We start from the raw sequence: 27,378 nt of genomic DNA, 5'->3' as shown, positions 1-27,378 counted from the left end.
TCTGGAATTCCCTCACTCTGCTGCTTATGTAAGATAAAACCTACATGACAGCATTAAAACGCTTCTCCTTCTCAGCTGTAACTCCCTCTCTTAAGCTTGGGGAAATAGAGCTTGGAATAACCCTTTTCTTATGAAAAAATGCTTTTGCTGGTATTTGTCCTTCTGCAGACAAAAAGGAAGTTTGCCTTCTTTGAGAGGTACGATGTAGGCTTCTGGCAACAGAGCAAGCAAGGAAAACCCATTCCGAGCTAAGTGTCCGAAACACTTTGCAAGTATTCAAAACGAATCGTTTTAAAGCTATAAAGCCTCTTCAAAGCCTAACAAACAAAATTAAAAACTAAAAATTGTGTGAAGTTTTCAATGGCTAAAATGAAATGTATGTATTCCACCTTGAATTCTTAGGTTAAGTGAAATACAAATTTACCCTGACTTCTCAATGCAACATGGTTTTAAAAAATTCAGTATATGGGAACAAAGGGTGATGAAAAGGCTATTATTGAGAGTTTATGGGGTTGGGGATTTAGCTCAGTGGTAGAGCGCTTGCCTAGGAAGTGCAAGGCCCTGGGTTCGGTCCCCAGCTCCGGAAAAAAAAAAAAAGAGAGAGAGTTTATAAAACTGTGCGGTGTCTCACACCTGCACACCTAGCTGTAGAGGGGGAGGTGAGAAGATCTGAAGTTCAGGGTCGTCTTTAGCTATGATGAGTTTGAGGCCAGCTTAAGCTAAAGGAGACCTCCTTTCAGTAAACAGACAAACAAATGATTTCACAGCTCAGACCCAAATAAGATTAATGACCATTCTGTATTTGACCATTTGAATTTTAAGACCATTTCATTAGCAACTTAGCAAATGTTCTAGGGAACAGCATTGGAAAAGTCAAGAGAAAAACAATAAACTCAATGTTATTTTATATTTTTAAACTGTGTGTGTGTGTGTGTGTGTGTGTGTGTGTGTGTGTGTGTGTGTGAGGGAGAATGGGGAGGGGGACAACTTTGGGGAATCAGTTCTCTCCTTCCATCATGTGAGTTCTGAGGAGGAACTCGGGTTCCTGATGAGCCTTCTCAGTGACCCGCCTAATTTAATATTTTAAATCTACTGATTCAAGAGTTAGCATGTAACCCGCTGTCTTACTAGCAAATTAAACATGAAAGTAGAAGTTCAAGCCACAATGAAGCATGATGAATAGAAATGCAAGTCCATGGGTAAACAGCAGTTCCTGCAGTCTTAGGGTATCTGGAGCTTTTCTCTCATCCTTTATAACTGGATTCTATGTATGCATTGGCTTGATGTGGACTGCTTCATAATTACACACTCTCAGTATATTCTCCTTATACTCACAAAGAACAATATAAGCAGATGTACTCAAAACTGTCACATTTGGGGGAAGAAGTGCATGTGCTGATCTAGCACGGATTAGTGAAGCAATACACTTTACTGTGTAAATCACCATTTCTTCCACTGCTCTAAGGACTGTTCCTGACCACGCTTGTTGAAAGACACTCTAGCTCCTCCCTGAGCTTCCTTTCTTTTTACTGTTGATACTCTCTAACAGAATGCATCTGGCTAGATTCTTTTAGAAGTTGATGCCAAGATGGAATCAAATGGAAAGTAATTTTCATAGGAGAAATGTCTACATGACAGAAAATGGGGATTGAGTTAAGAAAACCCAGAAGGAGCCACACAACTCTAAGGGAAGGCCACCGGCATTCTGGACTGCAAGCTCAGGAACACCCAGAAAGGCTGCGGAGGAGGTCCGGTCAGGAGGTTTGTGTCAACCAGAAACTGCCTTAGTCACTGCCTATGTCCACCCTGGATAGGAATCAGTCCTCAGGTTTGACACCAGTGTGTAACATCAAAAGTCAAATGTGAGTACGAACTACAGTTATTTAAATAATCTACTCTTTACTCTGAATACATAGAAAGACTGAACACAGCATCAGCTCATGCAGTATCTTTCCTTTCCAATTCATCAAAACACTTTAAAGAGGCTCCTTTGCTATGAAGTTTAGTTTTCACATTGAGATTTCAATGGGGACAGGAAAAGGACCAAACATCAAGCATTAAAGTGGGTTTTCAAGACAGTTGCACCTGAAACATTGCAATATAAGAACTCTTGTGTTGGGGTTCTTTTGCAATTGTTGCTGCTGCCTTTTTTTTTTTTTTTACTTGTTGCTGTAATAAAGTAACTGACATAAAGAACTATAGCAGGTAGAATTTTGTCTCGGTGACAGTGCTAGTTTTTAGTCCTTGACTGTTCATTCTGTTGTTTCAGGAACATGATGTAGACACCTGTCTACTCACCTTGCTTTGCAGAGAGGCGGGGGTGGGGGGGTGGGGGGTGGGGGGGTGGGGAAGGGCAGTGAATTAGGTCTAACCTACACAATCAAGCTGGGAGTGTTGTACTTCATCTATCTAAAAGTTTCCAAACCTCCCCAGAGAGCATTCCATTTCAGTTAACTCTCCTTGTGGCTGATACAAAATATCTAACAAAAGCAACTTAAGAAAGGGCTTTTGTTTGCTCAGAGTTTAAGAGTGTCCAACATCGCAGGCAAGGAACGGCAGCAGGAGCCTGATGGCAGCAGGCAACTGGTCTCAGTGTCTGTAGACAGGAAGCAAAGAAGGATACCTGTGCTCAGCGTTATTTTGCCTTCCCACCTCAATTAACCTAGTCCAGACAACCCTTGATAAACAACGCCAGGTGTTAATTTAGCCTAGATAATCCCGCACAGATATTCCTAGAGACCCATTTCCTAGGCCAAGTCTTCAAATCGACCATCAGTATTAACCATCACACATAGACCCAAGCTGGAGACTAAGCATTCAACACAGGGACTTGCCAGGGACGTTTCATTTTCAAACTAGAATACCTTGGGGCTGTGTTATAGAGCACATTAAATTTTTGGCACAAAGAAAAATGGCCATGTTTTAAAATACATATTTAGATATCAAGAATGGGGAATAATCACAATTATCAGACGCTGTTGGACTATACTTATACACAGTGTCATAGTCTGTTGTTTAAGAGTTCTCTTGTTAATAGAGATAAAACAATATTTTACATACAGAAATAAGCAAAGACTACTCTGATAGTTAAGATCACCAACTTGACAAGATTTAGAATCACCTAGGAGACAAGCCCATTGACCTGTCTGATGAATTTTCTACACTGGGTTAATTGGGTGGAAAGACTTACCCATATGTAAGAAGCACCATTCTATGGGCTGAGGACCTAGACTTATCTAGGGGATAGCTAGCTGAGCACCAACATTCACCTCTTTTTGCTTCCTGATTGTGGATACAATGTGACTAATCACCATGCCTTCCTCACTGTGATGAACCATATCCCCACCTGAGCAAAATTAAATGCTTCCTTTTTTTTCATTGCTAATTTTTTATTGTTGTTGCTTTTTACTTATTCACTTTACATTCTGCTCACTGACCCTCCTCCCAGTCACCTCCTCCCACAATCCTTTCCCCCCTTTTCCTCTGAGCAATTGGAGGCCCCCATGGATATCCCATGACCCTAGCACATTAAGTGTCTGTGAGGCTGGGTGCATCCTCTCCCACTGAGGCCAGACAAGGCAGCCCAGCTAAAAGAACATATTCCACTTACAGGTAACAGCTTTTGGGATAGCCCCTGTTCCAGTTGTTTGAGACCCATATGAAGACCAAGCTTCACATCTACGTGTGCGAGGAGGCCTGGGTCCAGCCTGTGTGTGTTCTTCCCTTGGTGGTTCTGAGGGCTCCACCCAGAAGCTGACTCAAACAGATGCAGACATCCACAGCCACATCGAGCTTGGGGACTCTTATGGAAAAACAGGAGGAAGGATTGTGGCCTTTAAGTGGATAGGAACTCCATAGGGAGACCCACATAGTCAACTAACCTGGACCCTTGGGACTCTCAGACACTGAATCAAACCCTTCCTTTTTAAAGTCACTTTTATCATGTTCTAGGGGCCTGCATGGCCTTAGGTGAACTGATCTGAAGCATTGGATGCAGGCCAAAAGACTGATGATCTCCAGCCTTGTAGGAAACTTAACTCTTACTTACTTTAAACTTACTTTATAATTCTTTGGCAGTTAATGTATGCTGCATAGCAGTGGGGAATTTGGCAGAGGATTTATTGCTAAGGTTCCTTTTTCTCTTGCCCAGAAGCCTTGCCTCTTGCTGACCAGGGAAGCTGGAGACTTGGAGTAATTAACTTTTAGTGAACCAGGAAAAGAAAGTCACGCTCTCAGAAAGAAAAAGTTTTACACAGGAAGTATGCACAGAAACACAGACAGACAGACAGACAGACAGACACACACACACACACACACACACACACACACACACAAACACACACTCACATTTTTGTTGGGCCCAACCACCTGTCTCATCAACTTACATACTTACACGCACACACCTATACTTACAAATGCACATCTAAAATTGGTGGATGGAGCAAAAGCCCCCAGGAGAAAGTTCATTGAGCAAGGGTCAGTGCAGGAAAAACTCACTCATTCTGGATGAAAAGTAAGCTCCAACCTTTATAACTCAGAGAAAGAAAAAGCTTCTACCTTTCTATTTCTGTTAGTGGGAAAAACCCTAAAGGAAAATCTCCCAAGTAAAAAGAAGTCATCTCATGGTAAACAAAAACCTGCTCTCTCTGCTCTGCTTGCTCTGCTCTCTCTCCTATTGTCATCGTTCCTAGTTCTTGTATTTCTCAGGATACATAATCACATGGTATTCCAAACATCTTTTTTCAAAAGTTCACAAGTTTAAAGCATAAATTCAAATCATAAATTGAATTAAGAAATCGGAATTGTTTACATGAGCTTCCAATAAGACTAGTTATCCAATTAAACACTCATTATCTGTCACTAACTTCACAGGTTCAGTAAGAGTTTAAAATGATAATTCTTATGTCATTAGTTAGCAAGGATTCATCAAGAGGGAAATCATCTGCCCAGTGTCTCATTAGTTTTGAAGTTTTATACAAATAAATCTAGTCAATATTTAATCTTCTGTCCTTCCACCTACAACAAATTGTCTATTCCCAGTTTATGACCATAGTTATCAGATAATGGTTTCACAGTCAGTTCATAGGAATGTTTTCCCTGATGGTAAATCCGTTTCAAACCTGCTTTCTATCCTTATATGGTTAGTCTGTGACACATGAAGATTTACAGTGCCCTAATTGAAGCCTTTTTTATAGGGGGCTCAACATTACTAGTATAAATTCGGGAATTCTATAGAATCATTGTTAGGAATTAAGAAATCATCTATTTGTCTACATAGCATTACTGTAATAGAGTATATTTTGGTTGATCTGCAGAAAATCTGCCCAATAGGGAGAGCTAATGCCCAGGGATCATTATACTATTTGACAATAATAGGAAAGACATAATAGCAAGGGCCAATCCTGAGATGAAATTTCTGCAGACCTTGCACATCAGGGTTTGCTCATCCCCGCAATGCAATAGGCCATCTCCAGAAACTCATCTGTTTTTTTATTTTATTTTATTTTATTTTTGTTGTTGTTGTTGTTGTTTCTCCTGGATAGCTTCTGACAATCAGGCATTTCATCACAGCAGTGAGAAAGACCCATACAACTAGGCTATTATTTTGCCAGGTATAACCATAATATTGAAGCACACTTTCTGTTTAACAGCTGTTAGCTTAGAAACATGGAACCATAAAATTAGATTTTACCTTGAAATATTTTAAAACAATGTCACTTCTAGAATGGAAATGACTCTACTCACAAATCTAAAGTAAGGACTGAAGCCTCTGGCTTCTGTAGTAATATTCCTCCTACTGTCTGTCTCCTCAGTGAACACAGTTACCTCATGTTTACAAGATATGCCTTCTGTTGACATCTTGCAAATGGCTCTGTATGAGTACTGAAACAGGTATCAGCCTACCCAATTTGCACATCAATTTTTGAACCATAGAAAAATAAAACTGAAAGTTTAATGTTAGTAAAGTATGGAGTCAGAGGGTGAAACCTGTTTCTGTAACACAAGGAAGCTTCCGTTTTCTCAGTAAAATCAGTAATATGATGTCATCAAACTGCTGCATATGGCTTTAGTATGTCCTGCATAGGCTCCAATGCTAGGATCGTGGTCCCCCACTTTGTCAGTGTTAAGGTGGCAGAATCAAGAGATGGGGCCAAGCAGTAGAGTGATTAGGACTCTAAGAGTTCCTCCCTGAAATGATATGATGGTTTGAATATGCTTGGCCCAGAGTGGCACTATTAGAAGGTGTGGCCTTGTTGGCGGAAGTGCATTACTGTAGAGGTGAACAATGAGACCATCTTCCTAACCACATGGGAGCCAGTCTTCTAGCAGCCTTCAGATGAAGATGTAGAACTCTCAGCTCATCCTGTACCATGGCTGCCTGTATGCTTTCTTGTTCCTGACTTGATGATACTGGACTGAACCTTTGAACCTGTAAGCCAACCCCAATTAAATGTTGTCATTATAAGAGTTGCCTTGGTCATGGTGTCTCTTCACTGCAATGTAAACCTTAAGACAAACGAGATTAACATAGTTTTCATAAGATGTCAGTTAGTTCTGGAGAAATCAGACTGTACAAAAGGAGCAGGCCTGGGGCCTGAGTCTCTATTGCTTCTGGCTATGTGATCTCCTCTAGGCTACTTCCATAGTTGTTATTCCATCAACACAGAACGTGAATAGACAGGGCTGCCCAATATTTACTCTTGGCTTCCAAGACTGTAAGACAAACAAACATTTTCCCCTATAAAATACCTAACCTCAAATATTCTGTTATATAAATAGAAAATGGATTAATACATGAACCACAATGAGTATTTCTCTAACTGAACAGGAATAAATTTCTATTTTGGATTATAAAAAAGAGGAACCTTGCTTTGGTTAATAAAAATCTGTTGATCCATATTTATTAAGTTTTGCAAAGGAATCTAGATGTCAATTTGGTTGGTTAGGAACACAGTTTTTTTTTTAAATAATAGAATATAAAAATAAATCTCTAATAGTCAAAATAGTAGTCCATGAAATTCTTGTTCACTTTTAGGCATGTGTGTGTGTAATGAGTGACAAAGCAGTCTATGTATTCTAGGCTGTAGTGTAAAATGTCTGAAATCTGCTAGTAGTTCTTTGAATTTTAGATGCCAACTTTGTTTTAAGTAACTTAAATAGTGTCTATTTCATTAAAATTATTCTAGTCTGATAGTTAATAACATAAAAGTATTTGACCCAGAACTGCTAAAATAAAAAAGTAATTCAAAGTATGAGCAGAACAAAAACCGATAGAATGCTATTTATTCAGAAAACTTTTATTTTGAAATGTACCAAATATCTAGGAATATTACTTGTGAGCAGCTGGGTAGTCCTCAGGTTTAGAAGAATTTGGGTTTGGGTTTTGTTTCACAGGAAGATGAGAGATTCAATAACATAGGCAATTAAGAATTACAGATAGCTGAGTGTGGTGGTGCACACTTTTAATCCCAGCACTAGGAATCAGCAGGTTCCTTTGTGATTGAGGCCATCCTAGCCTACATATGAGTTCCAGAAGAGAGTCCCTACCTCAAAAAAAAAATCAGAAACAAACTAGAAGCAATAAATAAATAATTCATGATGAATTCAGCCCTCTTGTAAATCTCTGCCATTAGAAATATTTATAATTCTCTGAAATATTACTGATTATTTTCCAATGATTTTATTACTCTATTAAAATTAAGAAATTTTCTCTTTTCTTTTTTCCTGCAAAGTAAACTTCAACAAGGAAGCTCAACTTGGAAACAGCGGTGCCCTGAATATTTTTGTCATCTTTACAAAGAACTACTCTCCAGGGCAACTTCCTTTGTGTTTGGTATTCCAGCCAATGTGCTCTGAGCAAAGGACGCCGTGTTCCTTTCCTATTGTTTCTTAAGAAACTGTTTTACCTTCAGCAAAGTGGCCGAATACAAAATTATTTCAAAGGAATCAGTAGCCCTCCTTTATACAAACGATAAACTGAGAAGTTGGAGAGTCATAATGGTCTCAAATAAAAAAAAAAAATCTCTTGCTGTGTCTCTAACTAAGAAAGGAAAAGATCTGTATGACAAGAACTTGAAGTCTCTGAAGAAAGAAATTGAGGAAGGAATCAGAAGATGGAAAGCTTTTCCCATGCTCATGGGTTGGCAGGATTAATATAGTGAAAATGGCCATCTTCCCAAAACAAATCTACAGATTCAATGCATCTCTCATCCGAATTCCAACACAATTCTTTACAGGTCTTGAGGGAACAATGCTCAGCTTTATATGGAAAACGAATGAGCCCAAGCAATAAAAGAACCTCTGGAGGATTCACAATCCCTGACTTCAAGCTGTACTACAGAGCAATAGTGATAAAAACCTCACAGTATTTGGTATACAGATAGGTTGCTCAATGGAATCAAATCAAAGATCCAGAAACAAACCCACACACTTGCAGATAATTGATTTTTGACAAAGAAGCCCAAACCATACAATGGAAAAGGGAGAGCATCTTCAACAAACAGTGCTGGGCTAACTGGATGTCTGCACTGGGCTAACTGGATGTCTGCATGTAGAAGAATGTAAATAGATACATATTTGTCACCCTGCACAAAACTCAAGTCCAAATGGATCAAAGACCTCAACATAAAACCAGACACACTAAGTCTAGTAGAAGAGAAAGTGGGGATAGCCTTGAACTCATTAGTACAGGAGACAACTTCCTAAACAGAACACCAATGGCTCAGGCTCTAAGATCGGTAATTGATAAATGGAATCTTATGAAAGGACACCGTGAATAGGATAAAACAGCAGCCTACAGATTGGGAAAAGATCTTTACCAACCCTACATTCGATAGACAGCTAATATCCAAAATATATCCAAAATTCAAGAAGTTAGGCACCAACAAACCAAATAACCCAATTTTAAAATGGGGTATAGAGCTAAACAGAGAATTCTCATCAGAGGAATCTCGGGTGGCTGAGAAGCACTTAAAGAAATGCTCACCAACATCCTTAGTCATCAGGGAAATGCAAATCAGTTGACTCTGAGATTCTACCTTACATCCGTCAGAATGGCTTAGATTAAAAACATAAAGGAGAAGCACATGCTGGTGAGGATGTGGAGCAAGGGAAGCACACCTCCATCGCTGGTGGGAATGCAAACTGGGACAACCGCTCTGGAAATCAATCTGGTGGTTTCTCAGAAAATTGAAAATAGTTCTACCTCGAGATCCAGTTATACCACTCCTGGGCATATGCCCAAAAGATGCCCCATCATTCCAGCTCTTCTAAGACTTGAGAATATTTCAGGGAAAGTGTCATTCCAGACAAACTGCAAGTGTTTAGTCCTTGCAGTACGTGAGAGGAGCCTGGAGAATTTTATTCCCTGAGTTTAATCTTCCTTATCTGAGCAGTGAGGAATTTTAACAGATTAACATCTGAGTTCCTCCCATTTCCATCCCAGATAGCCTCAGCCCTGGCTTCTGGATCTCTTAGTACCGTACACAGTGTCTTGCTCCCTTCTAGCTACTCTGTAACCATAGCTATAAACAGATCCACACTTAACTGATACTTTCTTTCAGTTGTTTAAATGTAGTCAACTTATGTTTATTGAGTAGTTCCATGCTAAATATTGTGTGTACATACTACTTAAATATATTAATATTTAGGGTCATTCAATAAGTTTAATAATCTGCATAAGGCACTCCATTTTTTTTTCAAAACCAAGTCCCACAAACAACTGGTAATGTACTAATTCTATAAACAGCATTCCAAGGTAAGGGATACTAGTAGACTGCTACACACAGAGGAGAGAAACTGAGACTTCGAGAAACTCAAAAAGGTCAAAATCAGACAAATAAATCTAATGGTCAGGATTTAAATTAGCCTATCTGTGAATAAGACTGCTTTCTAACTCATTTCAAAATTGCCGTTTGGAATTAATCCAGACAAGCACGGAATGGAATGTCAGGAATCTAGCCTTCTGAATTGTCCTCCTTGACACTGCTGAAGATACAGAAGTTATTTAGGCAATAAGAATTTGTGGGATGTACACCTGGAGTCCCAGCATTTGTGAGGTGGCGGCTGTAGGATCAAGAGTTTAGGCACGTCCTCAGCCATAGAGCTTGGAGGATGGTAAGCTACATAAAACAGTTTCTCAAAACAAACAACAAACACCCTAAAATTAAATAGACTAGTGAATCCTTTTTATCAGTTATAGAATAAAATTTGAAAACCTAATAGGATCAGGCTACATAAACATTCGTGTTCTATGAAGATTCTATGGGCATAATGATCCGAGAAACTTAGTTTCATATAAATTCATTAAAATCCGAATACAATTCATTATTTTGAGTATAAACCTGCATGGTCTAGCAAAGCATAGTTGTACACTACTTTAGAACAACCCTAGTTGAGCTGTTCTGATTAAAACCAATTGTGTGAAACAACGGAAGAAATGCTTTCTCTAAACTGCAATCAGATTCACTGCAAAATTCTAGTTTTATTTTTGGCTGGCACATTTTTTTCAGAGGCTGACAGCATAAGTGCATTATGAATCAGTCACACCGGGCACACTGCATTCAATAATGCACAAGGCTCTTCAGAGGAAGGCCCACTTGAGAGTGGCACAGTTGAGATAAAGACAGAAAAATGTTTCCTATTACTGGTCATTTAAATCTCTAACTCGTCTTCGGTTTCCCAGGTTTAAGGGACCAGCTAGTGCATGTTTCCGTGTTAATGTCTTGTTTGTTCTTATACTTTACATGCTATCCTTACTGGTTCTTCCCATTCTTTGTTTACCTTTGACCACTATTTTTTATGCTATGCTAGAATTCACTTCAAGTAGAATAAGGTAAAATATAATAAATTAAAATGAATTGGTTTAGTACTCACTAGGCCTTCAAAAATTGAGATTATTTTTAGCTTCAGAACACAAGTGGAATTTTCAACATGAAGGAGTGTCTTAAGAGGAATTGAAGATAAACTTCCATTGCTGTAAGGGACAAAAATAAGAACACTAAGTGCACATTCCAGGGAGGTAGATTTCAGCTCACTGTGATGGTTTCTTAAGAGTTAGAAAGTCATAAAAAGGAAGTGATGGGTCCCCTTCCCTCAGTTAGGAAGGAACAGATCCCTACATGAATGAAAGTCTGGACCAAGGGCATTCTGCAGAAAATAACACATAGCTTCTTGTAGCATCACACTATCAGCTGACACAGTATTGGTAATATGGCCATCAGAATACAAGGTAGGGCTGAACAGTTTCTTTGATCTGAAGCATTATCAAATGATATAATATGCTATTTTTCAATCCTAGTTTTTGCAGATAAGAAAATTAGAATGTTTCAAAGTAAAACAATGCAAGAGTATGCAATTGGCTAAGCTACCTAATCAGCAAAACTTAAGGAGGCCACAGTTTAAGTCACTTGCTATCTTACCAGCAAATGTTCTTAGAATAGCAGAATCTTATGAGGAACAGGATGGAAAGCCAATAACATTTAAGCCAAAGAAGGTTGTGTAAATGCCAGGGGTATTGAACTTGACCTTCTTGTGCTTATCAAACCACCTCAGAGGTTGGGCATCCAGTGAATATTCAACCCTTAACTTCTTTGAAAGGGGAAAGATAACTCTCAGGGACTCTCTCACACCTTGTTCTTTTGAACCAGTGACACCACACACCAAAGGGCACTGCTGCAATAGTTTCCAGGACACTTCTACACTGCTTTGCGGTCAGACAAAATGGCCCTTTCCTGTAAACTGTGAAAACTGCTGGAAAGGGGTCAGAATCCCCCCACACTAATTGCCTAACAAAAGGGGTAAAATGCCCGACCTAGGATAATGCCCATGCTGTGACCGAGTGGAAAGGCTCTGCTACTGAGAGCAGGGGCGTTTTATTTGGGGTTGTATGATTCTTTCTCACAGAAGGCCATCTTGTCATATGTAGTTTAGTGGCATCCTTGCCTCCAAATATCACAACCCAAACTGTTCTCACCATTGCCATGTGTCCCACAGGAGAGAAACATATACAAAATAAGGTCAAATGTCCTAGTTGAGCTGTACATAGGAATAAAGACTGCAAAATATAGGCTGGCAGGAGATATCAAGACACTGTTAGACAAGTAGAGAGATCATTCAGGGGGTTGTAGGCCTTGGCAAGAATTTGGGATTTTGTTTCATATAAATGATAAACCATAGAGCAATTTTAAGTTAGGAACTAACGTGAATATATTCTAAACAGGATACCTTGGTGGCCTATGTGAGAAATGGATTGAATACAATGAGAATAAATGAGACCTTACAATTTATATAGTAAGACATGTTATCATTTAAAGTAGGTCGAGGAAGGGCAGCCTGAGAGCTCAGTAGGTAAAGGCACTCGCTGACAAACTGATGATACAAGTTCTGTCCCTGGGACCCGCATGGTGGAAGGAGAAAACCGACGTCTACAAGTTATAAATAAATGGAGGTAATTGTTTTAAAGTGAGAAGGAAAAGCTGATGAAGTAGGAGGAACGCCATGGAAGGATTATGTCACAAAAACTGAGATGTGTGTGGAGGAAATGGTTTTGACTAGGTTTTTCTGTGAGGTTCATCCCTGAGTCATGGTCTGAAATTTTTTTTTTCTTACTTAGCTTTAGTTTCCCCTATAACTCTTGGTCATACTCCAAAGTAGTCATACCATTCAAGAACTTACAAGGGCTCCCATTACCCCAACCCCACGCTAGCCTTTTGAACAGTTACATTTCTTTCTTCACACATCCCCCAGTAGCTAACTTTTGCCTAAACAGTTTTCTCCATTCTTTTTTTTTCTTCATGAGAGAGGTTTATTGTGGGGGAAGGGGGGCAAAAGGGGCGACAGAGATGAAGGGGAAAAGAGAGAGAAGGCAGCTTTCGATACGCAAACAGAATCAACTAAAACTTTTCATTCCATTCACTAATAATGTATCTGTTGAACACTGGTGCCAGATGCTTAACAGACAGGAGCCTTTTGCTGCTTCTCTGAAGCAGAGAAAAAGAGAGAAAAATCTGCCTGCGAGGCAGGGTCAAGGCAGGTCAGGGTCTGCTGGCAGATTTCCTGGCCTGCTGAGGCATGGAAGGATAAGAGGGGGTGCACTTGAGGCTCAAGGCGAGGGGCTGAGGATTCTATTGACCTTGGTGGGAGGAATAGGGAGGTTTTTGGATGGGAACAGCAGATTGTTGGCTTGTGGCTTTGCTTCCCAGGGTACAGGTATAAAAAGGCTATGAAAAATAACACTCCCTGCTGGCGTGGTGTTGACCTGCAGCCCTCCCGTTATCTGTCTCTCACATCTTTTTTCCTGTCTTCCCTACAACAGCGTCACTCCCCTCTAGGAGGACTGTTGGACTTCATACCGACCAGACTGGTACCTTAACTATGCCTAAAACTCCAGTGGGGGGGGTGGAATATATGCTCTCTAGGGCTTAGTTAATATACAATTATTTGTCAGACCTCCTTATGAATATTTTGATAGGAAAAAGATTTCGCCTAGCATCCAATTTTGGCTTTTTCTTTTAGCTTCTTTTTTCCCTCTGTGCACCATTTCACCCTACTCCACCCCAACAGTTGTGACTTACCACACCTATAGCTATTAATTATTTCCAGGAACTACTGGATCCCAGTTCCTCTGGATAGAATGTTGCTATTCCTACCAGTCAACACTGGCAGGAATTTAGCCACAGGGTAGTACATTCCTTAGTTTGAGTTGTAACAACCACATTGTGACCTTCCTAGCTTCAATTCCACAACCACCAACCCTCTGACCTCAGCCCCCCTTCCAGAGCAAGGCATTCAGATCTTGTGATGTCAAGAGTCTGACGCAAACATGAAAGAAAAGGACATTAACATAACAAGATCTGGACTGCTTGCTCCCAGGTCTATTTTTTTCATGTGATATTTCACTTCTGAGAATACACAATATAGATGAAAGTTTAAGTTCATGGTTGGGAAGAGGGGACATAAGATATATTAAACACCTCAAAACAGAGGTTCCACTGTTTTGAGGTTCACTGATGTGAAGAGTGGATCCACAGGGGAAGAAAAAAACGTTTAAGGTGCATTAGACAGGTAGCTGCAGAACCAGGAGGAAATAGCATGGAGCCAATCGCTTTAAATTCCTCAGAGCTGGTTTCTCCGGCTCCCTCCACTCCAGATTTTAATGTTGAGGACAGCGTCTATAGCTTCATGTTATTTTTTTTTATGTGGTAAACACGCAATAAATTCTCAGAGATCCAGTGTCAAGTGCAATAACCTCACTGCATGTCACCAATCAGCTTCTAGGGTGTCCTAGTGCGGTTTCTTCAGGCAAATTAAAGAGTCACCTTTGAGTTTATCTAAGTCTACTTTTATCACTATGTTCTACTCATACCAGGTTTGGAAATGTCTCCAAACCTACATCGACTTTTTGAGACATCTTAATAGTCAGCCAGGCTTTTGTTTGTTTGTTTGTGTTTTCCTTTTAACTATGATCCCAAATAAAAGTTTTTTTCAAACAAAGGTTAGTCTGGTTCTCAGAGGCGGCTTGGAACTCAAAACCTTTTCCAAAACGCGGAAACGATGCTGCCAAAATTTCTGACGAATATTAACTGGGTCAGCATGGTTATGAAGACGTTCATTTTATTAGTGGTCACGAAACCCCCAACTAGGGAAAAGACATTCACACCAAAAAGGTAACCACTCAACTGCACACAAACCGTACCGACTCCCCACGAGAACCGCCGGGGTGCCGACCTAGCAATGGTCGAACCCACAGACCCTCGGCTCAGTTCCTGGCGCATCCGCACTCAGCCTGCAAAGCCGCAAAACCAAGGCGGAGAACACCAGGACGACCGTGTCTGCTGTGGAAATGAACCGCAGTCCCCTGCCTACTACACGGCTCGAGGATCCGCCACGTCCCTCCTCACAGCCCGCCCCTCGGCGCGCCACCCTCGCGTCGGGAGAAGCCTGAGTCCTGCTCTCGCGGGATCTCGCGCCTCACAGAAGCCCGCGGAAAGGGAGCATCACCCGCAGGAAAGCCGGGAACTCACGTGCGGGGGCGGGGCGCGACGAGGAGGCAGGACGGGCGCAAGGGGGCGGGGCGTCCTGACGCGAGGGAGGGCGGGGTCCAGAGACCTGTTGATTGCAGGTGTCACTGCCCAGACTGGCCCCTGGGTTTGGGGCGTGCGCGCATGCTCTGCGCGGGTCCGGCGGCTGAGAGCGGCGGTGGGGCAGTCTGTCTCTGTGCGTGTCGGTTTGGCTGTCACGACGTTGTGGGTGTCGGCGCGAGGCGGAGCCGGGCCAGCGGGACTGGAAGGCTACGGCACCGGGAGGTAGAGCTTGGGGTGAGTCTCGGGAGCCCCGGCTGGGCGGAGGACTCGCGTCCCCACGGCCTGGCGGCGCTCGGGCGCGCTGACCCGGGTGGCCGCAGGCTGAAGGCGGGATCCGGCCGTGTCGGGATGCGCTGGCCAGGCTCCTGCGGCTCACGGTTCAACCCTACAGCCGTCCGAGCACTCAGCCTTCTCCAGGGCTCCAGCATGATTGGCGTCCCTCTTTGGGAGAGCAGACTGGATTGGATGTGATAGAATCTTGGGTTGGTGGTTTGTTTCTCAGTAGCTGTACGGACGCACAGAGTTAATGTTTAGCTTCTAAACGGCGCTTTACGGTACAATTACCAAATTACTCGCCAGCGGCGCGGGGGAACAGGAAGTGCCTGCACAGGTGTAACTGGGAGGATCTGTAGCCCTGCAATCTGAGCTTGTTTTGAGGTTTTGTTATTCTCAAAAGGTTGGCTTTCTCTGAGCAGATCCTGATAAATGCTTGCAAAACGTACCGCACGTCCTTATCTGCTTGCAGTCTTCCGTAGCTGGAAACATATTCTTTCCTCCCAAGATATTTTCAAGGCTGCTTTTGAGGTACATTGACTGTAAACTTTAGTTCTTTGTGATCAGCACTGAAGAGCTGAAAGAAAGGCACGCTGATTTTCACATTTAAAAGGTGTAGTCAGTGCTGACTGACAAAGTTATGATAGAAAGGATTGGTGACATTGATAACTTGTCGGTTTTATTTTCTGCCGTTTTCAATTCTTTGTCGATGATGGTCGAGGCAAAGACCATTCTATTCTGTTAATGAGAAAAGGAAAAAAAATAGTGAAGAAAAGGTCTTCAAAAGTAATGTGTGATTTATCTGCTATTGTCAGAAGAATTCTGGTTAGATTTACTGCGGGTGGGAGCTGAAGTATGAAAAATAAGGTTTTTCGACTTATCTTTTAGAGACTTTTAAAATGAGCCCCATTGGACAGCTTGCCTAGGTTCATGATTACTGGCTATAAACTTCTGAAAGCGATTTATTTAGTTTGTAAATCAAGTCAATGGTAGTTATGTATTTTCCCCAAAGGGTAAAAAACAAGAGATCCCAAACAAGCCTTTCCCTTAGGATTTATTTTATTCATAAAGTTGTAGGTTCTATCGAATTCTTAGTACTTGACACAAACAATTCACTATTTTCTCTAAAAGATGCAGATGTCACTTTTTTTTTTTTTTTTTTTTTTTTTTGGTTCTTTTTTTCGGAGCTGGGGACCGAACCCAGGGCCTTGCGCTTCCTAGGTAAGCGCTCTACCACTGAGCTAAATCCCCAGCCCCCACTTTTTTTTTTTTAAGTTTTCCATTTTAGCGGTAGGATGCACTTTCTACTTATTCTTGCTCTTTAGAAAGAAAGCCCACAATGCTCTTACAGTTTCAATATCTACTCTGATTCAAGATTTTTTTTTATATTGTTTACTTTTAAAAGTTTATTTTGACTATGTAGTATCGAGAAATGCAGTTTTGGTGTTACCATGGCTTGGAAGTTTGTTTTAACAGGATAAAGTTTAAAGATGAAAAGAAATCGAATCTGTTTTAAGGGATGATAGGCACTTTTAGAGGCTAACTTCAGTCGTTCCTTTATGTTGGGAGCTCTGTAGTTGTAGAAGGAATGAACCAGGGAGGTTGCTTGACTCTACAACTTTCTGAAAATACATCTTATATCCATACAGTGGGCTTTTAAGTTAACTGACAAAGGTGAGTTATTAAAATACTAAGCAGCTTTGTTATTTCGTAGCTTGAACTATAAGGTATGACCTAATTATAGTCCCTAATGACAATCTGCAGAAAGCTTGGTAGCTTACATTTTGTACATGCAAACATTCTGTACACAGTGTGCTACAGTATGAAGCTCTTCATGAGATCGTGTGTTAGGGAAGGACATGTGCTGATGTGTGTCATCAGGAAAAGCAGGGTAGAAGTTAGTGATGATACAGGTGTAGTATTGGATGGTAGATTATTAACTTTGTGTTGCAATGATTATTCAAATGCTCGTTTGCAATGTGTGTGTATAATAGAAATAAGAAATAGGTGTAACTTGCTCTACCATACATAAAAAAAATCCTTACTAGTTCTTGGAATTTTAAATAACTTTATATAACACCCTAATCTTGGTAGCTTATTGAGCTTTTTTTTTAATAGAAAATCTCTCTCTCTCTCTCTCTCTCTCTCACACACACACACACACACACTCACACACATTTGTACTATTTTTTCCAAGTTAATTTATATTCTGTACCAATTTCTTAGTGGTCCATGATCAGAAATGTAGTGTTTGCCTATAATTTTGTTATTTATATACTTCGTTGTCTTCCTGTGTAGCCTAGGTTAACCTCAATTTTGCAGTCCTCCTCCTTCAGTTTTCCAAGCACTGAGATTATAGGTATACTACATATGGTTTAGGATTAAATTTTAATATAATTGGTATTCTGTGTGATTGATTTTTTTTTTTTTTTTGGTAACATTTTTCTTTTTTACAAATGCTACCAGAGGAGCCTATATCAGGCCACAGGAAGAGTCCACGGGGCTCAAATTGCCTCATGTATTCACATTAGTAATCTGGAAAGTAAAATTTTATGTAAACCTTCACTATCCTACCTTTCAAAGCTTTGTATGTACGTGTGTGTAAGTGCTGTGTGTGTGTGTGTGTGTGTTGTTGTTGTTGTTTTGTTGTTTTGTTCTTTGGTGCCGGTCATTGAACTAGTCCATGGGCCTTGCCCACAGTAGGCCAGTGCTGTGACCACAGAGCTGTGAGAACCTCAGTTCCATCTTTAATTATACTAGTAAATAAAATTAGTTATTTGACATCTTTGTGATAGTATGAAGTTTTATCATACTGAACACTATAAAAGGAATTAAAGGTCGGAAAAGTTTTAAGGAATGTTGCTGGATTTTTTTTTTCTTGTGGATGGGTATTTTGCCTTTATGTGTGCACCATCTGTATTCCTGCTACCCACAGAGGACAGAAGCAGATCACCTGAGACCCACAATTCTGAACTGACCTGAGGGTGCTGGGAATCAATGTAGATCCTCTGGGAAAGTAAGAACTGCTCTTAACTTAGCAACCTTCTCTAGCACCAAGCAATACTGTTTCTGACTTAGCATTTACATTTTTCTGGGTTAGCAGGTTTTTCTCAGTAAACCTTTTCTAACAAATTCTATGTACTAGATATTAGAAACACAAATATTAATAAAGTGTGTTAAATAATCATGTCAGAATGTTTATTTTTGGGGGCAGGGGCACTTTTTGAGACACAATTTTTGTATAGTTCGGTTTGATCTGGAATTTACCACGAAGCCTTAGCTGGTGTCCAGCCATTGGCTTTAGCCTCCTTAGTGCTGTGTTAGTAGGAATGAACACCCACTCCCAGCTGTGGATTCTTCCTCCTCTAAGCTTCACTTCTGGCTATTCTGAACCATGACCACCACCCCTACATTGAGTTTCCAAAGGTGAAAGGGTGGTAGACTGCTTTCTTCCTCTTATACCCTCATTTTTGTACCATTCTACTTCTCTCCCCTTTCTTCTACCAACTTCCATCCACACCACCCTGACGAAGTGGATTCTGATTTGACAGAGGATGGTGGGGTACTTTATCCTGAGTTACATCTGGAGAGCTGCACCATGTTGCTAGAGACTACAGATAGAATAATTAAGGAAATCTGAAGATAGGTAAGCCATCACCTTAAGATTGAGATGACGGCTGAGCAGACAGGAGATGCTAAGGCAAACGGGGCAGCATTTAGGGGCTGAAGACATGAGCACTAGCAAGATGCCCGTCCATGACTTCTCTGTAAGTGCAGCTGGGCATGTTTGTAGATGACCACATCATATTTCAATGTCAAAAGGATGGACTCTGACAGGTGAGCTTTGCTAGGAACACCTGTTATTTAGGATGTAACCTTCCCCTCTCAGATTCATTTAATAAATACAGAAGATGCTTGGGATTTGCTCTACATTTCCAAAGACTTGAGAAGAGGGGACAGTAAACAAAACATACAATACCATAGGTCAATTACATAGTGTTTTAGAGGATAGGAAATGCCAAGAGGAATTGGGAAGGTAAGATAGAAGTAATGATGGTTTGCAACTTTAATTTTAGGCTATACTTAGAAAGTAGTGAGGCTTTGGAGAGAACAGAAGGCAAAGGCAGGGGAAACAGTAATTCAAGGCACAGGGAGAGCTGTTAAGGCTATCAGGAGTAGGGATTTGCTTGAGACGTGTTTGAGAATGATAAGGAGCCAGTATGCTGGAATGGGAAAAGGCAAAGATCAGGTGGCTTTTAGTGAGGTTAGAGGGTAGGTCTATTTAGAGAGTCTCTGTAGTGTGAATGTCTGTGAACCCTTAAAATGTCTAAGTTGATACCTGCTCCCCAGTGCAGTAATGCTAACAAGTGAGGTTTGGGCGGGGCGGGGCAGGGCGGGGGGGGGGGGGATCATTAGGTTGTGACAGCAAAACCTTCATGAATGAAGAGGTTAGAGTAATCTTGCTTATCTCTACTCCCATGTGTGGATACCAGAAGGCACCATCTTTGAAAAAGGTAAGCCCTCACTATTCACTGCGACCTTAATATTCCCAGCCTTCAAAACTGCAAGAGATAGGTTTTTTATTACTTATAATATCTAAACATGGGTATTTTGTGTAACAGCTAAAGCAAACAAAAAATAGATAGAAAATCTGAAAACCCGATAAGTTAGATTTCATCAAAACTTAATACTTCAAAATTAAAGCATTCTTAAAGGTCAGTAAGGCATACCGGTAAGATGATGACTAGAAGACTGAACATGTTTTCTTTCCTGAGAGCTCGGAAGTTACCTAAGCATGTGAAAAGCTTCTAAGTCTCACTAGGTCTGGAAATGTGTATTCAGCCACAGCCCAACAGTGCAGAGCACAGCATCTCTAAATGAAAGAGATCAAGGCAGCAGTTGGTGGTGAAGACCTCCTGCAGCTGCAGTTAGAGCCCTCAAATGCCAGTGTCTGAAAGCTTACCATGCATTTGGTGATTTTTTTTTAATGAAGTAAAACATAAGTCATCATACATTCTAGTAATCTGACTCAATATATTCCTAAGAGAAATGGGGGAAACCCAGACTACAGAAAGAGCAGTACTCAAATGTTCATGCTTATTTACAATAGGTTGGAACCACTACAGAAATATAAATTTGGGTATGTTACTTCACAACAGTACTACTTAATCATACAAAGGAACTAGCAGTGGCCGAGCTGTGCAGTAAGTTGGTGGAACTCAAAAACATTCTTCCAAGAGAAATAAACATATGATTTCCTCTGTGTGAAATTCTAGAAAATTGAAATTCTGGGAACAAAAGCAGATAAATGTTTGTTTTAGTTGGGGAGCATAGTTTTCTGTTATGGTGTAACAAATTACCACAAGTTTAGCAACTTAAAATAATTCCTATCAATTGTTTTATAGTTTCATAGTTTTAGGGAGCCAGTCCAGATAGGCTCAACAAGGTCTCTGTCCTTGGTGTCCCACGGCTGAGGTCAGAGAGTCAAATGTGTAGGTTCCTCAGGGAAGAATCTGCTAACGGGCAGATTCTTTTCCCTGTAGGACTAAAATCTCACTTCTCCGGCCCTAAGGGCTCCCCACACTCCTCATGTGGGCTCCATATCCTTGTTACCCTGCAGGGGTGAAATCTGTCCACCTTCTCCCTACCCTCTACCAGCTAAAGAAAGCTTTCGTTGCTTTTAAAGGCTTCTGACATTAGATTTCCCCCTCCCTCCCAAATAATCTGTCATCATCTGTCAGAAAACAGATGCCATCAATGGATTGTATCTTGCCTATCCTCGGTTTTGGACAGTAGGGTGTAAAGTATGTGAGTATGTGTACATGTATACATGCATATTATTGTACTTCTCCCCATACTGGAAAAGGTTATGGCTGTGAAGAGGCTTGAGAGAGCTTTCAGGGGATTGGAAACAGTTGGCTGGGGTAGTGATTACATGTCAAAACTCATTCAGCTGTACATTAGAGGAATGAATTTTGTTGAATAACCATGACTCAGAAAAGCAGGCTAGTTTTTAAATCCTGGATATAAGAATACAGGGAGTGATACTAGTGTCTCCCAACTGTTCAGTTTTTATCCTACTGAGTGCTAAGACTGACCACAATATAAGCAGAAGAGAAAAGTAGAGTAAGAAATCTACAGTAGTGTGCATAATACCGTTAAGATTAATACAAGGTCAGGGTTTGGCCAGCCCACTTAGATCTTCTTTTAGGTTTGGAGTCCCTGTAGTGTGCTTTGTTTTTTGCTGCTCAGCTGTTGGACCTGGAGATAGAAAATCAGGACAGCGTGAGCCCTTTCATCTTTGATTTTACGTCTGAAGAGTTCCAGTATTCTTCCCCTTATCAGTGTGGGACCCGCTGCCCTTACCCAGGGCCATGGGATGTCTCATACATTCCTGGAGCAGCCTTCTGATGGACTGCTCTCATGCACTGAGCTCACTTACCCACCTAGCTTTGGTCTATCACTGGACACCCATCTATTATAAATAGGCACTTACCTCAAGTGCCGGCACAGTCATGCTGTGAGGTTTGCCAGTCGAATGGGTATAAGTAGTAAGTTGTATGTTCCAAGGTTGAAATGTGTGTTTGCCATTTAGTCTTCTCTGTCTGTTGACTTGTAGTCTTAGTCTTACTTTCTGCTTGTGTAATGTGTCATGTTTTAGCCTTCAGTAGTTCTGTGTATTGCGTGTATAGTCATTCTCTGTTGGTTGTAGTTCTTGGAACCTTGTCTCATTTCTATTTGAAGAGAATTGTTTTCTTAATTTTTTTAGTCCTTTGTATTGTAGTGATTTGTATTCAGTCTTGTTTTCTGTTGTATCCAGAACTTTAAATTTTATCAGCTTCTTTTAAGCTTGATGTGTATTGCCTTGTCATTGAGTTCTATATATTAATCTTACTTTTTTAAAATTTTTTTAATATTTTCTAACTTCACTCAAATAATTTTTTAAGATTATTTATTATTTAATGTATATGCATACACTGTAGCTGTCTTCAGACACACAAGAAGAGGGCATCAATCCCATTACAGATGGTTGTGAGCGTCCATGTGGTTGCTGGGAATTGAACTCAAGTCCTCTAAAAGAGCATTCAGTGCTCTTAACCTCTGAGCCATCTCTCCAGCCCCACTTTTTCTTTTTTTTTAAATTTAAAGCATTGGTTTGTTGTTTACTTCTAATTCCTACAATAGCTTGATAGTCAGATGTCAGTTTGATACTGAATTTAAAGAGATACCCTTTAATCTTGCATGATCCTAACATTGGTGCATTAAATGTCTTTAGATTTAGTTTCCTTGCTTATCCTTTTGTGTTGTGAACACATATTTACATAGATAACTTTATAAGTTACATACATGAGACTAGTACAATTCATAATTATTTTTGGCCCAGGTTTTTCCCTCCTTGTCTGCAGGTTGGTTGAGCAGCATTGTTTCAAATATAAATGAAATTGCTTGGCTGTTCATGTAAAACATACATGCGCCCACACTTCCTTGCTTTACACCAAGTGGAATCATTGTTGCATAAGAACACTGTTGATTTTTTTCTTTAATTTGGTGTCATGGTCTCTCTGGGGAGTGGCTGTGAACAAGCCCTGCCCTGACAGAGCTTCAGGTGACCTGGGTCATGGGTTCTTATGCATTTTTCATGATATTTTTATTCTGACATACAACCGAGTGCCTAAGCACCCAGGACCTGTGTGTGACCAAGTGTCCTCTCCCTCAGAAGTTACCTATGGCAGATACCCTTGTGGCCCTACCCTTGTGGCCCTTGCTCAAATTGCATTCAGTTTGGGATAGCCATTCTCTCCTAAAGCTCTAATGGGAAAGAAGCCAGGTTTGAGTGTGTTTAGCCAGGGAGACAAAGGGGACTTCTTACCACAGCTCATGGAATAATAGAAACAGTTTATCATTTTCAGACTCAGAGAGAAGAGGGGTGGGCCAGCAGGAGGAAGAGGTACCCCTCATGAGTAGCAAGAAGGGGTGTCCAGGATGCTATCTAGTGGTGTGTCCCACAGAGTTCCTGCAGGGTTTTGAGAGCAGCCTGCCACATGTTCCATAGAGTCACACAGCTGAGAGGTGGGTGTGCTCCTTAGCCACTCCGTCCTTTCAGAGCGTGATGCTGAGCAAGTCAAGTACATTGGATCTACCCTCACCATAAGAAAGTGGTCAGCAGGAGGCAAGTGTAGAGGCTGGATAAGGCCTTGTATCTACCATACTGATAAGGTGGGAGAAGTTTAGAGAACTGGAGCTGTGGGGAGTAAACAAGCCCCACCTCTCATAATGAAAGCCCACTTCATGTTGAGAATGGATGCAGACCCTGCAAAGACCTTGTTAGACTAGTGCGTCTCTGCTAATGGTTCCTGCTTTGTTTCCTTCGTGATTTACTGCTGCTACCCAGTAGTCAGTAATGTTTTTATTCTGCACTGTTCAGCTCTCAGTGTTGGGTTTGAAGGCTGTGCGAGTGCATGTGTGTGCACGTGTGTGTGTGTGTGTGTGTGTGTGTGTGTGTGTGTGTGTGTGTGTGTAACTAATCAACAATAAAAGCACCATTTCCCTTTTAATACACCAACAATTATTTTTAAATTGTGAGATTGGTAGCTCTTAACTGCTACATTATTCGCGTGAGTTGAAGCTATTGAAGAGCATCCTTTACTGTTTCACTGCAGGTCTCAGGATGGCTGTGTAGTCCTACCTTACTCATTGTAGTCTCCTTGCAGTGGGAAAATATAAAGCAAAGTAAGCACATTTAAAATAAGGTTTCAGGGGCTTCCTGCCAGTGAGCTTAGGCAGGACTGTCCTTCCTCCAGTAGAGACTTAACAGTGATGTGAAAATGATGTCTGCCAGGAAGCCCACTAGAGACTGCCAGACATTTTTGTTGGAGGATGGTTACATAGTCATTCTCTACTGAGAATACGCCAAAATTCTAGCCTCCAAGGATAATTAACATTTGTGATAAGTCAAGTTGTCTGAAGCTTAGTGCACGCATGCCCCGGTAAGCGAGAGGGGAAGAAGCCTCCAAGCTCTTGAAGGCCAGCCTTCAAGCAGACCAGCAAAAGCCAGACCTGCCATAGTAGGTTTTCTTTTTGAAGTATAAGTCATGTATGGTCTAATTCCCTATTTAAAGTACCTGCCAGTAGTTCTTAGTTACCCACACAAGTGTATATCCATCACTATGATTTTAGGGTATTTTATCACCGAGAAAAAAGAGGAACAACCTTGTACCCTTAGCTGCCACCCCCTTTCCAAATCCCACCCCCACTCCTAGACCTTTCTTCTCCAGTCCTAACCAACCCCTGTTGTACTGTGTGAATAGAATCACAGTATGTGGCCTTCTGTGTCTTTCACCTAGCTCGTCCATCCCTGTAGCATGTTACCAGTAGTTCATTTCTTTTTGTGGTGATTGATGTTCCATTGTATGACCACACCACATTTTGTTTATACATCTAGTCTATCTTCCAGTCAATGGAATTTGGATTATTTCCACTTTTTGGCTATTATGAAAATGTTACTTCTTTTCAACATAGTCTCCCCAATGCTTTCTAGAGCATAAATATAGACTCCCATTGAAATGAGCTCTACCTTTCCTTCTCTTGACACGCTTTTACTTAAAATCTTTATAGAAGCTGCAGTCTTATGTCTTACTGGTCTGAGGCTTACCACACTTGGACATGAAGGTTATGCTTCCTTCATTTGGGGCTATTTTGTAGTTTATTTTCCCTGTGGCCTGTGATAATTTAATATTGGGAAATGATAACTTTTTGAAAATTGGGTAATGTTTGACTTTTCATCCAATTCTGGTGCTACTGTCAGTGGGAGAAGGCTTGTCTCTTTTCTGTTTTCCCCTCAACTATTTAGTTTTTTTGTTTTATACTTTTGCTTGAATTACCTTTAGGGACTATACTTTCCCGTACAGTCATCTGGACCTTTAGATTTTTAGAAGTTTTTTTGTTTTAACAGTGTTTTCACTACTTACATATGATCTTGTCTCCTAGATCAGTTCTATCAGTTTATCTCTCCCTTTTCTTTAATCATCCTTGTGAAGATTTGTCTAATGTGATAGCTTTTGCAGAGACTTAGTTTAATTCATCCTTTCACCTGACGGTTTCTCTCCTACTCCCTTTCTTCGCATTATATTTGGACTTTACGCCATCCATCTGGCTTGCTTATTTCACCTCTCAAGTTGAGCTCTGAAACTCTTACATCTTTTTAGAGGTATTTGCTTTTTCTTTTTAGGAATCATTGATAGAGTTTGAGTACATCCATGCCTCTCTTAAATAGTGTTTATGATTGTGTGTGTATATGTATGTGTGTACTGCTTTTATAGTGCTTTATGTGAGAACTTAAGAATATTTTTAGTAGTTCTCTGAAAGTTTTGGATAACATACCCCGCCCCCTTCTCTTTAGAGCCAATGCCTTCCTTATCCATCCAATGTGTGTTGTTTTAAAACCCATCAAGACAGATTTGTGTTGCCCAGATATTCTGGATGTGTGGCCCTTCATAGAGTATGGTCTACTCACCAGGGGCTATATTCTTAGAAGACACTGATTCTCCTAGAAGCCATCTGTTGTCTCAGCTAGGGCTCCTTAGCTAAGCTGGGACTTCTGACTAACTCTAATCTCCATTTTGGATTTGGTGTGGCTTGAGCTTGCAGAAGACTTGTGTGGGCTGTCTCAAGTACTGTGAATTCGTGTGTGGAGTGAGTTCATATTTCTGCAGGGTCCAGAAGATACTGTTTCCTTTAGGTCATAGACTACCTCTGGTTCTTACACTTTCTTCCACCTCTTCTACATTGATCCCTATGCCTCTGGAAATGGGGTACAGTACCGTTCCACTTAGGGCTGATCATTTGGTCTCTGATTTCTGAACCTTGGCCAGTCTTGGGCCTCTGTGTTAATCCTATCTACTGCAAATTGAAGCCGATGGGCCTTGAGAGGTGAGGCAGTGTATGGGTATAACCTGAACTCATTGCTCACAGAGATTTTCTTCTCCACTGTATTTGTTTTCATTTTCATTGTCAACTAGCTAGTACTGTGTTGTTTGTCTTTCCGCTGCTCTTTCATTTCCTATGCTATGGAGGGTTCAGTTCATTACCTCTTTTTGGCTCTTTGTTATTTACCTTGCTTATTTATTTATTTATTTATTTACTTATAGAAAATAAGCATGAGATTGCTTGTATGTGAACATATCACCACACATGTGGCTGACATGACAACTTACGGGAATTGGGGTCTTTATTCCAAGGATCAATCTTGGACTGCCAGACTTGTTGGCAAGCATCTTTAACCAGTGAGCCATCTCACTGGCCTGCATTCTCTCTCTATTCATATTTTTTTAAGACTCCAGTCATATTTACCTGAGGAATCATAAGCTAGTCCTGTTTGTGGGAAAGTGAAGCAAGGTGACAGCTCTAATATGTGTGTGAGCTGATTTCAGGGAATAGAGGGGAGGGGAGGGAATTCAGTGATGAAGTCTGAGAATTTATGCTTATAAAGAACTTTTTAAAAAAATTCTTATCAGTGATTTTACGTATTTTTATTTTATATACACTGGTGTTTGCTGCATGTGTGAGGTTGCCACACCCCTGGAACTGTAATTACAGACAACCGTGAGCTGCCGTGTGGGTGCTAGGAATTAAGCCCTGGTCCTCCAGCAGAGCAGCCAACGCCTTCACTGCAGAGTGACCCATCTCTCCTCTAAGGAGCTTATCGCCTGCTCACAGGAACAGGACTGTGTAATGGGGGTGAGGACAGGGACAGAGGCCATGCTCTTCTCACTTTCACTTCCCAAACTGTTTTTTTCTGTAACACTGATTTGATGTAAAATCTCCCCCAGGTACACTGGGTAGCGGTCCTTTCCCTGTCATTGTGTTGTGTGGATTTAGAGTTCTCTGGAATGAGAAAGTTACACCTAGAAATGTCTACTTGTTCTCTTAGCTGATGTTACCTTCCTCCTATAGGAGCCAGTCACTTGGTATCCTCAGGCTTTCTCCATTTTTCATTAGACTGACTAACTTTTTTCTGATCTTT

At 40.9% G+C, this 27,378-nt stretch overlaps 1 protein-coding gene across 3 annotated transcripts in view; it reads left to right on the top strand.

Moving 5' to 3' along the window:
* The first annotated feature begins 15,171 nt into the window (after nucleotides 1–15,171).
* Nucleotides 15,172–27,378, top strand: part of Usp53 (ubiquitin specific peptidase 53) — a 61,583-nt gene continuing 49,376 nt past the window's right edge. For 2 of the 3 annotated variants that reach the window (XM_087620499.1, XM_087620502.1), the window contains exon 1: nucleotides 15,172–15,317. The gene's annotated coding sequence lies outside the window, so the exon portion shown is untranslated. 3 annotated transcript variants of the gene reach the window in all.

The sequence above is a fragment of the Rattus norvegicus genome, chromosome 2 (genome assembly GCF_021556685.1).
Source record: "Rattus norvegicus strain SHRSP/BbbUtx chromosome 2, alternate assembly SHRSP_T2T, whole genome shotgun sequence".
Lineage (NCBI taxonomy): Eukaryota > Metazoa > Chordata > Mammalia > Rodentia > Muridae > Rattus > Rattus norvegicus.
The sequence above is the reverse complement of the archived record's forward strand: the minus strand, read 5'-3'. Positions and strand labels throughout refer to the sequence as shown.